Source organism: Nipponia nippon, unplaced genomic scaffold, assembly GCF_047370975.1.
Source record: "Nipponia nippon isolate SJK-2023a ecotype South Korea unplaced genomic scaffold, ASM4737097v1 scaffold_1, whole genome shotgun sequence".
Lineage (NCBI taxonomy): Eukaryota > Metazoa > Chordata > Aves > Pelecaniformes > Threskiornithidae > Nipponia > Nipponia nippon.
In genome coordinates, this window is record NW_028262290.1 from 46,766,075 (window position 1) to 46,783,576 (window position 17,502).

Genomic DNA, 17,502 nt, shown 5'->3' on the forward strand with positions numbered 1-17,502 from the left:
AGTGTTGCTGTTAATTGTCTAAAATATGAATAGTACCTCAAAAATATAACTGATCCATTTCTGCTCTTTTTCAAGGGTAAGGCACGGCAAATTGTTGTTTTATTCCTACCCTAACAATGTGGTTTTGGTTCTTTAAAGCTCTATGTTTTGTATGTGTGAGTTTTCCTTCCTCTCTTTTCATAACAGCTGCTTTTTTCTTTGCCTTGCTTTTGAGAACAGCCTATGCAATTTTTAGAAAATAAGCACTGCAAATGAATCATCAAACGATAGTAGTTAAGCTCCAGCCATTGTGGATGCTCCTGCTGAGGGGGAGCACAGGGGTTGACTCAGGCGCTCATGCAGCATGGGTGGGTGACCTTTGGCAGGGGCTGTACGCGCGCAGGAGGTGCCTCTTCTACGGCTACTGCAGGTTGAGAGCGTCGTGCGGAGGAGTGGAACGCGCAGGTGAGCATCGCTCATCGAGTTCACATACTTTTGGTCAACGCGAGCTTCGGCAGAGCAATCACAACCAAGGAACCCGCAGGGAAAGGGTGCTGCCATCTGGAAGAGGCACAACGAGGTTACCCCTGGCTCCTCGGGAGCCTTGCGGGCACATGAACAGTGAGGTCTCCGTTACTTTAGCGAGGACTGCAAGAAAGCACTACGCAATGGGTTCCTTTCAACCCTGCTAATATCTTCTCATGGAAAGGGGATTGTATAGACTTTCTGCAGCCACAAACCTCTCCTTGTATATTTTACAACCAAATCCTGTATCTGGATTTAGCTCAGCGTAAGCTAACATAATCTTAAAGTCCTGGTGTATGCAGCAAAGCAAAAAAATCTTTATTATGGCAGTAAAATCATGGCTGAGGTAAATATATTCAGCGTCTCTACTTTCAGACATTTGTAACCTACTGAAAAATACTGTCCTTTGGTCTAAGGATTTCACGTCTTGTCAGTTCGAAAGACTACTTAAAAACAAACAAGCAAAAAATGTTTGCCAGTTATTTTTGATCATCTGAAGTGCTCAGGTAGGAAAATAAAAGAGGAAATAAGTGTACGAAACACGGAAGGTCATAACTTATTATCACTCAGCCTTGAGAAGCCTTCCCTCTGCAACCAGGGGCTAACCTGGCACTTGGATCACGCTAAACCCCCTGAGATTGCACACAGATTGCCATGGGAAGTCAGCTCTAGCATCAGCTCCTGAAGTTTTCATTCTGTTATTTTTTCCTACTTATGTTGAAAAAGTTATAAAGGAGGTGTGTTGACAGAAACAGAAGCATTTGTTATTTGACAACGTTATTAAATAGATCTAAATCTGACAAAACCAAATCATTACTTTTAGCAGTGGCCAGTGTTATCAGGGATGCAATAGTTAAATACCAAAGGAGACAAATTCACTTGGCTGGTAAATAAAACAATGGATGAACTCCCACCTGTTTGGGGCTTGAAGCCCCGCAGTGAGAAATGGGCTGACTTAATACTACTCCAGTTACAGGGGGAAAATGTGTTCATCCTCAGTCAGGTCACTGAGAAGAACAAAACAATTCCTGGTGTTCAAAATATTCCCTCTTCCTGAAACAAGTCACTTTGGGATTAATGCAAGCATGGACTCCACACCATTTGAAAGGGCCTCCGACCATTTCAGTCCATGTTCTTAGGACTTTGACCTTCTCTGTTGTTGTGTTTTTGTGATACACTGTACAAATAATTCAAAAAAGCCTCCTGGATGTTGATTCCTTACCTTTTTTTTTTTGCATTGTCATTGTCTCCTTCCCCACTGCAATATGCTAAGAAGTCCAGTCACCCCACCTTTGCAGACATGCATCTATGCATATCTTCAGGCATTTATTTCCCTTCTCTCATGCATGTGTAGTTTGATCCTGCCCAGCGTATGTGCTGGGTGCTTCACCATTAATTGCTTCACAGCGAACACACTCAGAGTCAGAGCAGATCCACTCAGAAGAGACTTCAGTGGAGCTATATGAATTTGTGGAGCTAAGAATCTACTGCCTAGACTGTGTGTTACACAGTCCTTTTGTACAAGAAGGCACAGATTAGCTGTACTGCTTTGTATTTTGCTGTAAAGCCTTCTGGACTGGGGTAGTGTTTTGCTGCATTTCTTGATAACTGTTCCATGTATTTTCTTTTTAAAAGGGAGATTTAAAAATAGAATATTAAAAAAACAATGGTAACAGTACAGTTACCAGTTACAAGTGCTGCAGTTTTAGAAGCAACTGCTGTAGGTGCTTCTGCTGAGAATATTTGCCAAGTAGAAAAACGCAATAGTTAAGAAGCCAGTTAATACAGACACACAGACAACATGGAGCAGAGCCTTATATATCAAAATCCAGCTAAACATCTTAATATCTAATGACACTGATGATTCACAAATAGCACGCAAGTGGGTGCTACCACCTTCCAAAACAAAGTCATATCAAACACTTAGCTCTTGCAAGGTAGGGGAGGATTGTCTTATTTAAAAACAAAAAAAAAAAAAGGAAAAAAGGAGTAAACTGTGAAAAATAAGCTGTGAAAAAAATAGTAAAGGCCCTCTCAAGGTCTGAGCTTCCAGCCTAACTGCTCACAAAACATAGGCTAACAAATGTTTTTACACTCAAGGACTGTGTCTAAGTGTATGCCGGAGCTTAAATTTAAATGCGTTAACAACATTTAATAACATTTCATAAATTATGTTCCAATCGCTGGTATGTTCTACCCAAACACAAGTACAAGTATGAGGTAAAGCATAAAAAGCAAAAATATTCTTAATGAATTTTTAACCCCTTGTTAACAAAGTTTCATTGGACTTAGCTAAGCAGACAGCAAGAGGCTCAGGAAGTTTCACTGCTGTGAGGCTGCCAAAGACAAGAAGCGATAAAAGAAACATCTCTCCTTTTGGTTTGGGGTTTTGCGAAGCAATAAATTGTTCTTAATTACTGCATTTGAAGACTACTAGGAAAACGTAGATTGCCCCAGTATCTTGTAGTCCTAAAAAGAAAATAGATGAATGAAGAGCTAACTACAACAACATGCACGCTTTGCTGTCATTTCAGTGGAAAGAAGTTGATAAAAGAAAAACAAGGAAAGAAAAAATATCACCATGAAAAACCAAACACCCTTCCCGTCCCCCCCCCAAAGCCCCATGAGAGTCATCCAGCTGGATGCTGGTAATTTTGGATAACTGGATCTCATGCAACAAGGTTGTCTGTAGCTTAGCAAAGATAAGCGTGTCGGTATCAACAAACTGGGATGTAAATCATAATACCAATGGGACGACCATCGCTTTTTTCTCTCTGTTAGGCAGGGCCAGAGAGTCCCCAGAAAAAACAGTATCAAATTCAAGTGCCCTGGACTCGGCTGGTTTCAGAATAGCTTATTCAGGAGTGCTAAAATCAGGTCCTACATCCCCACTCTCCTCCTCTGCATTCTGAGCGAGGCAACGTGCCACAGGACCCACTGCGCCCGTCGATACCTTCCCCTTTCAAGTATTGCTGCTTCAGAAAAAAAATAAAAAATGAAGTGTTTCAGACAAACAAAACAGGAGGAAAGTGACAGCCCACCCGCTGATGTCAAAGGAGCGATACATCCCTCATCCTGCCCTCTGTGGTAAATCGGCATTTCCCCACCTGGCCAAAGGGGCAGCCACCCGCGCGGTGCCGACTACCTGCCTGCGCACCACAGCTCCACGGTTTCAATCTGCAGTACCGTAGTGCATGAAATTAAAGCTTCTGGTCAGCTCCGGATAACCGTGACCATCTAGCAGATTTGGCAACAGTTTTCAGCTCTCCTTCCATTGTGTAATTTCAAGGTCTTGCAAAACACATGTCAGTGTATGTAACGGAAATTTCGGTTTCAAGGACAAATCTTCTCGACAGCTGAGCAGTAAGACGAGATTGACTCATAGGCATAAGAAAGACAACTTCGTTTTTAAATATTTTTCCTCAGCTTTGAGCAGCAAATGGCATAGGGATATGGGACTACTAAGGTTTCTGCTAGTGTTATTTTATTTCTGTTTCTTTTTTTTCCAAACTCCCGTATTTTCCTAAGCCATGCCCTTAATTGGATGTTCAGACTAATGCGAGAGATGTATTAAAAATACATAAACAGTAGGATCATCAAATAGAGTATATGCAAAATGGTAGATTTTAGAAATATTCCCTGCTAAAATTTCAACTGTTAAATGTGTTTTGGTAGGCAAAGACGACTCTGCAGCTTTTTTAAACATGAGGAAATCCAAAGGATTACATCAAATCATGTTACAGACACTGACAGATACAGGCTTTCAAGCAAAACAGCTGTCATTAAAGCTCCTGTGACTGCTTAGAATACATGGTGGCAACCTCCTAAAAAACAAAACCATAGGGAAAAAAAAGAGTACCTTTAATCTACACTTTAGCTTCAGAACAGAGATGCAGCTCCATGCTTCTTCCTTTCCCTATAAATAAAAAAAAGCAACATGAACTATTTCTATGCCTGTGGTCATCAGCAAGGGCCAAAAAGCCACAATATGGCCTCCAACAAGCATACCCCTCTTAGCAGCGACCGCAATCTCACACATACTTTCCTAGAACTGCATGTACTGCTGTGTGTCCATATTTGTTTTATTTAACTTTAAGCTGTTCCGGATACAACATAACTTCCTACCTTCCAAACGTTTGCACTACTTGAAACGAAGACTGCGAGCACTGGGTAGGGTGCCTGAAGCACCATCCGGTATCAATACAGCTGCTAAAATGCTGTTGTGTCATTCCTTTCCTCAGGCTCTCATAAAAGCTGTCCCTGCACATCTCCTACAGCCACAGCAGCCTGCCACAGCCACCAAGGTTTGTGTCGTTCTGGGTGACAACTAGTGCAAATTATTTACTGAGATCATTTGCATGCTCGTATGCCATCCGCGGTCAACGTGCAGCAGCGGCTGAGATAAGACAGAGCTGCTTACATGCAAGTGCCGCTGGCAGAAGGGGAGAGGAGATGCTTGGGCTTGTAGAGGAGAGCGCTCTGTGCTGGGGAGGAGGGCAGGGAGGCCAGCACCAAGCCTGGCTGGGCTGACTGCTCCATGGGTGCTTCTCTAGGGAGCCGGCAAGACAAGAAAACAGTGGGGTCCAGGACACATGTAAGAGACGCTTCTAGGTAGTCAATCAAGTATCACCTCTAAACCAGCCTTTTTGCTGAATTTTTGATTCTCCTCATGGCCTGAAGGTGATCATCTTTGATCCTATGTTCATGTCATTATATGGCTCAGGAAGGAGGACATAGCTAATGATTTTTATAAGTCTCACCTCTCAAAAGCATCATTCAGGCCTGGTGTAATCTATCCCTATGTTAGAATAACAGGGTTGCCCACTTGCATAGTTCCCAATTTTATTTATGGCATAATACTTGCACAGGAATAGAGACAAATACATATCAATGCCTTTAAAAGTAGTTTTCACAGGAAATGCAAGACAGATCTAGCTGTACACGTCTTAAACCTTCCCTGTTTGTATCCTGCCCAGAGAATCAGAGTCATTTATTGGGAAGCGCACACCTTTTCTCTCTGCCCCTCCAAGGTCAGTAGTCTCAAAGCCTTTCTTCTAGTCCTTCCATCTGGCTACTTGGTGAACTCCAGAGGCATTTGCATTGATGGCGCAGGACTTAGCACTAGATCTGTCATATATGGTTAAGCTGCTGCTGGGCTAAGCTCCCTTTTTTATCCCGAGTGGTATTTTCTCTTTGAACTTCAGGAATTTATACAGTGTTTTATCCTTTCAAGTATCTCTACAAATTCTTCATAGGATCTACAGCACAGGCAGGGCCTTTTTATGACAGAAAGACACAGTACGTTTCCATGCTTTGCAGTCACTGTAATATAGCCCACTGCTTCACTAAGCCCACTAACATTACATTAATTATTTGGAACAGAGCTTATGGTAAAGAAGCCGTGGTCGTCTGTTCTGATAGTCAAGCACACCATCAAAAGTCTGATTGCCTATAACAAATCAAGAGAGTTTTATAATGCCCTACTACACGCTTTCATGTGTTGAAAGAAAAAAAATAAAAGCCACCAATTGCATAGGAATAATTATCTTTCTGCTAGCTTATTTTTAAAAGTAAGATGGCAACATTTAAGTGTAAATGCAAATAGCAATGATAATATGGGGCTCCTAGCGTATCAGAAATGTGGCACTCCCTGCAGAAATGCAGAAGAGCATTACAACGGGACAAATGAAATATACCCTTCACCAAAACATGAAGGTATTCTACCTATTCTTCTACCTAAGAAGTATGAGTGGCTAATCCATGGTGCAGAGAAATGTACTAAGTAGATGCATTTTAAGTTACTAATCTTGTACAACAGTTATTGTTTATCTCTTCTGTGCAAACCAGTTTCATGCAGTTGTCCCTAATAATGTCAGTCTTAATATGATTAAACAGGGGTCAGGAAGGAAAAATTAGCAAAGTGCCTTTTAGGGTAGATTGATGCAGTGTTCATGAACACCGATTGCTTTTAAATCTTCTGTATCTGTCCAGAGAAGCAGGGACTGCAAAAGTAATACCTCTAATATTACAGAATTTGACAGTATATATCACCTTTCTTTGCAGAAGATGCGTGATGCAGGTCAACTTCCAATGTGCCTTTCTGCAGGCTTAAAACATACAGCGACTTACTTTCCTCTTTTCAGTGCCAGCACTTAGTTGAGAACAAATATAATCCTACCTCAGCAGACTCCATAATGAAAAGGAAATCAGTGTCCTGTCTGTTGGCATAAACACACAGCTTGACCCTGCTACTGCTGACATTGGTCTTCACCCCCATAAAGGTCTCCTCGAGCGAGTTCCTCATGTAAGTAGTCCCATAAGGTCAAATGAGACCCTTTTCCCAAAGAAGCCTTTGCAAGATGAGTCCTGCTCTGTTACTTTAAGAGAAAAGGAACTTAGCTGGAGCACATACTAGTTTTCATTAACACAGTACAGTCCTCAGCTGATAATCTGGGGTTTTATTCCTCTCTTCCTCTCCCTCTTTCTTGTCTACTGGTTTCAGTTTTTTTCTTTCTTCTTTCTTTCTACCCTTCCCTTTCACCTTGCTTTCCTTCTCCTTTCATATCTCATTTTTCTCCATCCCACTGTCCCCTCTCAACAACCCTCCTCCCTCCATCCTGTTTTTCTTTCACTTTGCCCTCTCCCAGTCCTTTGGGGGACTGCACCTGTGTTTTTGTAATAGTTCCACCAGAAGCAGCTGAATGCAGGTGATAAGAAAACTGATAACAACCACTTGAGACTTAAGGGCTATGTTCCCCCTAGCCTGCACAAAGGGGAATGGTAGCTGTGAGCTAAGGAGATGGGGATTAAATGAGTCAAAACTTGCAGAATTCCCACACAGGGGATTTAAATTTCTGTAGTTCCCATTAACTACTGCACACCACCATTGAACTGCTTGTTCTGGTTATTATTTAAAAAGGGAGAAAATGAGCAGAGTCATGTGGTAAACATGCCTGAAAGACGAAAAGAATAAAAAGTTAATAAAAGCGTGTGCACGTCAGACGCTGTGCTCAGACCAGAACACATCCTTCCATTCAATATTCAGAATGTACCAGGCGTACTCCTGTCATTTCCATTATGGGAGCAAATACTTGCCCCTGAAACGTACAGGAAATCTGGGCCCTAAGAAATTACCTCATTATTCCCCCTCTTCAAAACAGTCCCTTCATTGTACTCATTTTGGACACCTTGCCAGGTAGGTCAGCCCCCACCAAAAGCCTGGTCCCATCCGTTAAGCCAAAACATACTCCCTAGTCCTGCTGGCCCATTCAGTGCTGGCTTGCAAAATTTCTGTGTGCGCTTAGGAAGCCAGCGACCGCAGTACTTGATCTGGGAGTCACACAGACAGCTGCCATGTCTTCAGGTTAAGCATAAAGGGATTACATTATATCTGGTAAATATAATTTATTTCCAGGATTTGAGAAAAGATTTTTCTTATCCCAATAATTCCTGCTAATCTAACTTAAGGGTCCTAGAAACATAAAGCTGAATCTCTACTTTCATACTGAGGGTATCCAGAGCTCAGTACAGATTTTGCCAAAAGTCACAGATCCTTGGTTTGCCATATCAGCTCAAGGAAAACTGTGTCCACAGACCTTCCAGAATTTTAAGAGGCGCCTGAGGCGATTTCCAGCTGGGTGTGCGATGCTATTCATCCTGCAATCCACTAGTGCTGTCTCCCGGTAAGGAGAGCTGGACCTTCAAGCAAGATACCTGTGACCCCTGAGACAGCAAGGCCAGGCAATTCGCCAGCATCACACTGATAAAATTAGGGAAACAGGCGCAAGGGAAATGGGCTTCTGCAATCAAATCCCTCTGCAGACAAGTTCAAGTCACTTAGCTTTTCTATGTCCCTTCTATAGAGATATAACTAATGTTTAGCTCTTCGAAAGACTTACGAGTGTTCAATTATCAGTTATTATATGGCCTGCATGCATGCGTTAGCTGACTGCCACCCAGGGAAGGGGCTTGGCATTTACTCGCTAGCTAACTACACACAAAGATTTTGGAAGCTATGACCTGTAGAGAAAGTTTTGTTACGTTCTGTACTGGTAACTGATTTCTACGCAACTCTTGCTCCTGCCTGGTGAAGTATTTCATACTTCAAAATGCAATTCAAAATGAAAAGTGTGGCATGCACAGATTTCCACTGATCTCGAGCTGTACTAGTAAACGCGTTGGTAGAATCTGAGCTGGTAGCAAGCTTCAATCGGTTTGTAAGGGGATTCACTGCAGTAAAGTGTCATTTTCCACATTCCCAGCTGTAGTAACAGGAGTGCCTGGATTCAAAAGACTAAATAGCCTCCTTTGTTTATTATATAATCTGCAAAACTGCAAGCAGACAGCAACAAGGAAAGCACAGATCCTTCCTCTGAGCGCTCTGATGTGCCCTCTCCCCGAAAGAAGTCTCTCTTCAGGCTCATCGCTTCGGTATTCAGCCTTTCGCTTCGGCAACTTTTTTCAAATTGCAAAGATCCCTATTTATTATGCCTGTACGTACAGTTATCTACATGTATGTATGTGCTTCGCTGGCTGCCCACATTCGGGCCCATCTGTTAGGCTGGCGCCCTGCCCACCGAGAAGTTGGTCGGTCCGTTTCACTAAAGCGTAACTGTCAAGCCGTGATGGGCTTTGGTGGGCAGCCAAGAGCCCTTCTTTCTCCAGGGAGGCAAGCCTCCCAGTGCAACTCAAGTTTGTGTTGCACGCCACATGACCACGCTCATTGACACGCATGCCAAAGCAAAGAAGGTTTCAAAGAGGAAAGAAAAGAGGAGAGCTGACTGGTACTTCAGCCTGCGATCAAGACCTACTTTGTGGCGGTGATTACCGTGGACAATGCTGCTGCGGCTAAGCGCAGGCCAACCATCATTTAACTTCAGCTCTGGCACCAACCAAGTACAACAGGGCAATTGTGAGAAAACTCAATAGATGTAAATAGACACTATGCGGGGCAATTCTGCAAGGCATAAGGGCATATACAAACGGCCTACGAAAGGCAGCTCCTTTCAGAAGTGTGCAGACTTGGTGAGTAACTACAGCTGCCCTGGAACCAGGGGTCAAGATCAGAACAACGTGCATCAGATCTTCAGTTCAGCTCACATCTTTCCAGGAAGATCATACTACCATCTTGCACACACTGCTCCCTCTTACCTTTCTGATTAAAGCCGATCTTGACTTTTCTATATGCACTATGTTTCATCTTTACCACTTGAAGACAGAGGCAGGTTGTGGTTTACTTTTGGGTTTTAATCTTTTAATGGTAACAATGACATTCCAGAAAATGCTGCATTATCTTCTACTTTTCCTTCAGCCCCAAGGAGGCTGCTTGGGGACCACTCGACATGGCTCTTTCTCCTGGGTGGAACCAGCGCACCCATCCTGCCTGGTGCCAAGCGTGGTGCAAAGGGTGGTTCCGCTTTCCTGCACAAGCCAAGATGAACAGTTCAACGTGGTCTCACTGTTCAATGGATCTATTCACCCGTAAGTGTGACAAGCAAATTCTGGCACTAAACCAGCAGCTCCTCTGTTCCCCAGGAAGGCCCAAGGGCAAAATTGTATCAGGCTTTTATTTAAACCAACATGGTCAAACTTCACTATAGAGGAGTTATACCAGTTAAACTCACTCACACACGCTGTGCGAGGAGTCAGCGATCAGGAAGCTCCGGCTGAACTTTTGAAAAGCTGCAGATAACTCTGAAAGATTTCCTTTCCCCTGTTAATTTTTATCATGTCAGAAAAATCTTACGTTATGATTCTTACATCACAAAACAGTTTATAGAAGTTGCTGTCACATCACATTTTAATTGCTGTTACCTCTTTAGACAACAAAGCCAAGGCAGAGCTTGTCAGCACCAAGAGAAAAGAAAATCAAGTATGCTTCTGAAGTTTGAATTTCATTTTAAGCAAATTAAGCAGAGGCATCCAGACCACTACATGAGGAAATTCCACATGAATCTTCCCCTTCATTTTTGTAGATCTCTACCCCTGGCTCTTCTGACATCTCTTCCAGCTAAGAAGATTAAAAAAGCCCAAATCATTTGAGATATTGCATTGCTTCTTGGCATCAATCTGGTAGAGGATTTAACTGAAAAGAGCCTTTCTTTTTCTACTTTGTACATTATGGGATGGAATTCTGTTAAGTTGTAACCTCTTTTGAACAGTTATAAAAATCTCTGTATTTCCCTTTATGGGCTGTTCTGGTTATACAGAGCATCCTTATACAAATGCAGCCTCCGTACAATAAAAGATACAGCTCAGGATTTCCCTCTGGGTCCTTGAGGCATATGCACAGGTAGGTGAACTGTCAGTGGTACTTCTCACATAATCAGTATAAATATAGTGGTTACAGGAGGAGATGATGATGTCACACATTTAATGGTAAAGGTTTTGCATAGCAGACAGGAACAGCATAAAAGAATTATATTCCCTAGCAGCATGTGGATACGCCATGGATAGGTAGTACCGTTGTGATCTCTTTCTCTCTTCACTGTGAGTAAGAAAATATGCTAGGACTGGATTTACGTCATTGTAAATAGAGAAGGATTTAGCCCCATACGTTTCAGTCCTGGCTATCTTAAGTAGCAGGGCAAAACCCTGGCTCTACGGAAGTCAATAGCAAAATGTTATTGATGTCCAGGGGGCGTGATATCACCTCGTGACTTCATGGTGTTCCAATTCTATGGTAACTAAATCCAAACAACAGGTATTTGAAGGCTTTTCTTAGATCTCCATCTCTCTAGAGTTGAGATGGGCTTCTCTAGAGATTTCCAGTTCTGGTATCACTTTCTTCATCGGTGCAACTAGTCTCAGGTTTGTTGATCTCCACACCTGCACACAAAGACCACCGAAATTTCCGAATTCTTGCAAGTGGCTTGGCATTTCATCTCAGTTGCTGAGGCTGCTAAACCCTCCCTGAGTTGACTTCTCTGCATGTGACATTCTAGATATCTATACATCTAAAGAATACAATAGGTGTATCTAACTTAAAAACAAATAAAGCATTTACGCTTTAATTGGAATTGGTATGATTTAGACCTAAATTGGCACATCTTTCCTGCATGTTTTCCAGCGTGTCTTCATTGTGACAGTTTCTCAATTTAAGGCAATGTGAGAAGACAGAAGCTTCTTTTGCAAGACCATTAACAACACACCCCGCATCCCAAAACCAGTGCTAACATCTGTGGTGATCACAAAATGGTGACTAGTTACATTCATGAGATTTAAAAATATACGGATCAATAAAGTTCTGCTACGACTTCCAAATAAAAACCTCACGTATTTTTCTCCAAACACAGTCCCTCTAGTAGCTTTTGTAATGAAGTAGGAGAGGGAGCTGTTGCATTACGCTCTTCCAGGCGATTCCGGTTGCTCCCCCCCCCAATTAACCCCCTGCCCCTCCCTCCCTGTTTTCAGCAATAGTGTCATTCTTGTGCTGTTTGTGGAAGTGGACAGAATTTCGAGCATCTGCCCCCAAATGATTATAAATCAAGGAACTTTCATGCTCCGTTAGCTTGAGAAGACGGTGTTATTAATGATCGCTATTCAAGGAAGTTCGGAGTGTCTAAGTGAAGACATCTCTGATGTAAGGCTTTGTTTTGTTTCTGAAAACGGCTGAGCGAGCAGTCTTCACTCTCACTGTTTAGCGTATTTCTAAGGCTACCACCTCTAAGAAATTTCAATTATTTTCATTAGCTTAGCAATAACATCAGCTTCCTCTGGAATCAGAAACAATACCGTCATTCCACAGCAACACCCATAAAAGTCATTTAGCTTAGACAAATCTTGGGTCCTAGGAAGATGCAACACTGCTCTTACTCCTCTGTTCTTTATCCAGTTTCAGAAGCCTGAAAAAGCTGGTGAAAATCTACAACGCAGCAAGTATTAGGTCATACTACTATTGGATTATGAAACAATGTAAGAAATGGACTTGTACGGCCTGGCAGATTTGCTCGGCAAGTTAATACACCGTGATTTCCCACATGATCCTAACCAACAGCCTTTCATTTCAATAGAAGCAGGACCAACTCTGCAATGAAAAGGCATCCCAGAGTCAGAGGACTGATTGAGTGAGCTTTCTGCCTGCTAGTCACTCGCCTAGGTGCACAATGAATGCAATGCACCCCGTTTGTGAATACCACACAATACCAAATTTAAAGATAAGAGGTCTGACTCATCACTCCATTGCACCAGTTTTGTGCCCGCGGGGCTCCATGTTCTTCCATGGTGACTCAGTCCCAAGACTCCCCTCTCTCCAGGAAAAACATGACAAGTCATGAAGTGCATGTCAGACTTACCCATCAACTATAATCCCCATTTGCACGGCAAAACTAATTGGAACGTAACATTCCATACCACTTACATTTTGCTGTTATGCCTAGAGATAGGAACATATATAATTAATGTAAAGAGCAGCAGTTTAAAACACAGTCATTAGAATTAACCCTGTGACACCTGGCAACACACTTAAGGAGCCCTGTTTAAGAAAACAGCCCTTGCCAAACGTTAACGGTGTGGATGTGTGCATGCTAAGATTAACGGCACAGAATTAAGGAGAAGGAGATTAGTCACTGGAACAAAAAGTTTCTCCAGAACAGTTCGCACTAAAAGATTGCTGCCTTCACTTTCTTAACCCAAAGCTGCTGAAACAGAAGAAACTTTTTGGACAACTGTAAGACAGGCATTGACTATTTCTTCTGAAAGGATGCACTGTGTTTATGACAGCTATTTTTGGCTTTCAGCTATACAAATATAAAACACCATGAGGCCGATTTTCTTCTCACAGTTTCACGTCAGTATATATCCATTGATCTCAGTGCAATTATATCTGATTATTTGCCTGGCATGGAAGTTAAGACAGATCAGTGCTGACCCTTATAGGCAATTCTGAATAGACTTAGGCTGGGCAAAATGGATAGGAGGAGATAATCTATTCTACAGGCTCTGACAGCATACAACTGTAGAAACCAAGGAAATCGTTAATAAAGGACTAAACCTTCAAAAGCCAAACAAAACAAAAATATCCATCCTTCACCTTCTTCTAAACCTTAACAGATTGCTACCCAGCAGCCTACCATAATGTACTTTGTGCTTTTTTCTGTGTTTTAGTTGTGGGAGCTGTAGGTTACCCTAGCACGCAGGGATCACAACCACACATTTGTTTTCAGGACTGGGTCCTGAGGTACTTCCCACAGAGAGCTGAAGCTACCATGGTCAAGCCCGCACAGTTTAGTCATCCTGGGCATAGGTGCACGCAACCAGTAACACACCATAAACTGCTTGTGGAAATGATTACGCACCACTGGGGAGCCACATATACCGAGTATTACATGCATGAATTATCCACTTGCCTGTGATCACAGTGTGCACACATATGTAATTTTGTATTTACTACTACCACTGCAAGTCTACAGCACCTCATTCTGATTACAGTTATATCTCACCGAGAGGTCAAGTCAGGAGCTGATATTTTATGTGTGACTTTCTACAGGAAGGAAAGATTTATTTTTAGGCATTCAGTTCTTTGAATTTTAACTTTGTCTTGTAATAAAGAAAAAAACACACATAACCCGTCCAGTGCATTAAATACGGATTTTGAATAAATACAGGAACTTGACTGGTGACTGCAACAGGAGGGTGAAACCCAAAAATGTGTCAGTAGGACCATTCTCTTTTGAGAAGCAATATAAAGACATACACTTAAAATAGACGTGGCATTGGCTTTTACCTCATGCTCACTTACCCTTTGACAAGCAGAAACCAGCACGACTTAAAAATCTAGCACTCACTACTCCCTAAGTGCCATCATTTTATTAGTGAATACGTGTCCAGTCGTGTGCACGTTCACAGGTGTGAGAGACAACCTGGTGTTCAGGTAAAAGTTATGGAGACAGCTCCATAGCTATGATAGGGTTAAGCCACAGAATCCGTGCCTTTACCCCCCATTATTATTAAACTACTTCTATACCCCAACAACAAGGGGAGGAGCAGAGGTACAGCGTTCAGAAGTGAACAGTAAGCTACAGAACTTCGAACGTGACACCATATATTGAAATGAGCACTGAGTTTGTGAGACTGCTGCTTACTTGGTGAACCTCTCATTTCTCATGACATCTTCTGGGTCACCAGTAACTATCGAGGATTATCAGACAGCAATGATTCCCACCAATATTTAAAGTATGACCTAAAACATCACCCATGCTGGGAAGCGGGTCTAGTGAATAAGTGCCAGAGATTCAGCTACCCACCGCAGTTGCCAGCAATATTTAATTTGGGGTGGTAGCTACTCTTCAGCACGGGAGTACCACAAGCTAGTTGGGCTGCAATGACTAAGATTTTCACCGCCAATTACCAAAGTTTGCCAGCGAGCCGGTGAACGCGCAGGTAGAGGCAGCGCTGCTGCGTTACGAGGCGCCGTCCTTCCACCCCTTTTACCTCAGCCGCCTCTAAGACGCGACGGCAGCCGTGCAGGGAGAGCCGGGAGCCCACCCGTGCCGAGGGACCCAAAGACCTGCTGCGTGGAGCGGCTGGGTGGGTCACTGGGAGATAGCCCAGCCGTACCGCACTCACACACACACACCTACCGGGGCCGGGAGCGCCTCGGCAGGCAGGGCGAACCCACCCTGAGGACAACCGGGAGCGCGGTACGATCGCACCGGGGGCGGACTCGCAGGGGGGAAGGCGGGGGGGGGGGGGCCGGGCCGGCGTCCGCCGGCCCGGCCCCCCCCCCCCCCCGCGTTCCCCCCCCGGCGCTGACGGGGGAAACCCCGGGTGCCCCCCGCCCGCTGCCCCACACAGGTAAACGGCAACAGGCGGTGCCCCCCGCCCGGCACCGCGCACCCGCTGCCCCGGCCGAGGATCGCTACCTCAGGAGGGTTCTGTGCGCTGCCGCCGCCGCCTGCTCCCGCCGCCGCCGCCGCCGGGGCGGATCAGCTGATATTTACCTGTGAGGTAATGCACGCTCCGTAAGGTCACCGTGCACCCGCCGGTGCCAGGCGGGAGGGACGCCGGGAGCGAGAGTCGCTGCTCCGCCGCCGCCGCCACCACCGCCGCCGCCGCGCACGGCGCCGGAGCGGGGCGGCCGCGCCGCGCAGAGGCAGAGGCGGCCGCTGCCGCTGCAGCTCCTGGCACATGCTGCAGGTGTCAGCGCAGGAGCTGCCCCGCCGCCCGCCCGCCGCGCCCGCCCCCCGCGCTGCGCATGCGCCTCCGCCCCACCGCGCCGGCGCCACGCTTCTGCGCCGGCGCCCTGCGCCGACTGAAGCCGCCACGAAGCCGCTGCCCGGCCCCGCCGCTCCCCTCGGGGGACGCTTCCCCGCCAGCACCGCCGCGGCGGGAGGGATGACGTAGTGGGGTGTGGGGCCGGGGCGAGGCCGGGCGGCGGGCTGGGGCCGGGGGGCGGCGGCAGCCCCCGCTCAGCCCCCCGCTGGGGCGCGGCTCCGTGAGGGGGGCGCGGGCGCGACCCCCCCGTCCCTGCCGGGGCGGCGGGCGGGCCGGGGGAGCGGCGGGGCGGGCGGGCGGGAGGGATGATGTCATCCTCTTCTCCCGGGGCGGGGCGGGGCGGGGCGCCGGCGCGGGTGAAGCCTCCCGCGGTGCAAAACCCGCACGGTTCGAGGCGCGCTGCTCCGGGGAGGCGGGGGGCGACCGCCCCGGCCGTGCCGCAGCAGCGGGCGGGCTGGGGCTGGGGCTGGGGCTGGGCAGCCGCCGGGACGCCGCCGGGACGCGGTGCTCTGCCCAGCGCCTTCCCTGACGCGGGGGGAGCCCGCCGCCTCGGCTCCAGGGCGCAGAGCAGACCGCAACTTTCGCACCGTCACACACAGCGCAGTGACGTATTGGGGAAAGAACGGTTTATTTCAGCCGCGGTTACAGGCTTTCCTCCGGGTTTGGCTTCTGCAGGTGTCGGCGGCTGCCTGCGTGCCCCGCTCCAATATGGCTCGCTGCTGGAGAGCAGGGGCTGGCCTGGGGCTGTGCACAATAGGTGGCCCGGCTGGAGAAAGTGACCAACAACAAAAGCTTCTGCTGACCCTGCGGTTCTAAAAATTAACAGGATTAGGTTTGGTGAAGGAGTGGAATTGTCTCTAGTGCTTGAGTTCTGTGACCCGCTTACCTCCCAGCTCTGGTGAGGCGAACCGTGGGGATTAACCACGTAGGCTTCACGCACAGGTACCTGAGAAGAAAATTCAGCACCTTTCTGAGAAGGAGCCTCATGTTTCCTTTCATCCATCATGTATGACCTGAAAATAAGACGCAGCTAGCTGCATCAGAAAGGCAATGTGCAGTCTTTAAAACAATGAAATTTGGAGGTTGGATTTTTTTTTTTTTCCTCTTCAGCTTTCACAGCTATTCCCATCCACTTACTAAAACAATTAACAGTATGTATAACTTTTTAGCTACAATACTTACCCTTGAGCTCAGATAATGCTTAAGGGTCTGGATCCTGCTTGTCGCGTGGTGTCAGGAGGGCTGAAAGCTTTTAGGGTGCTGCTACATTGGTCCTGTGTCAGGACTGATGCTGTGACTAATCTGAAAACAACATGAGGAGACCCTGGTTCTGACTGGAGAAGCGAAGCAGGAAAGTGAAAAGGAGGGAGGTTTGACCATGCGGGAGGCTGAAATGTGCCTTGTTAGATAGCTAGGGCGTTACGCTACCCAACTGCATGCAAATATTTAAGAATCTAATAATCCTCATTAAAAAAGCAGTCTGAGGGGTTGAGCACAGGAGAAGGGCATTGCGCAGACAACGCTGGTTTCTCACACCGATGCCCTGTTACATCATTTTGCGGTTACTGGCCTCCTCACGCTGCTGAAGCAGTGGGAAAGAGAGGTGAGAAGAGGATGAGAATGCGACTCGGGCAGAGTAGAGACCAGAGAGGACGGCCCGATGGTACCCCCTGGCGTGGTGAGACACACGGGGCGTGCGGGAGGGGTGGGCTGCCTAAGAGGTGGCGCGACAGCTGAAGGAAGGGGTGTGAGGACGTGGAGGTCGAAGTGGGAGCTTGAAATGAG

The 17,502-nt window shown here is 46.0% G+C and overlaps 1 protein-coding gene across 3 annotated transcripts in view; it reads right to left on the reverse strand.

Annotated features, from left to right (window-relative positions):
• The window catches only part of DTNA (dystrobrevin alpha), a 232,177-nt gene extending 216,520 nt beyond the window's left edge, over positions 1–15,657 (reverse strand). For 2 of the 3 annotated variants that reach the window (XM_087753978.1, XM_087753959.1), the window contains exon 1: positions 15,444–15,657. The gene's annotated coding sequence lies outside the window, so the exon portion shown is untranslated. Of the gene's footprint in view, positions 1–4,363; positions 4,421–15,443 lie in introns of all 3 variants that reach the window. The other variant, XM_087753951.1, reaches the window with a different exon arrangement.
• Positions 15,658–17,502: the final 1,845 nt, after the last annotated feature.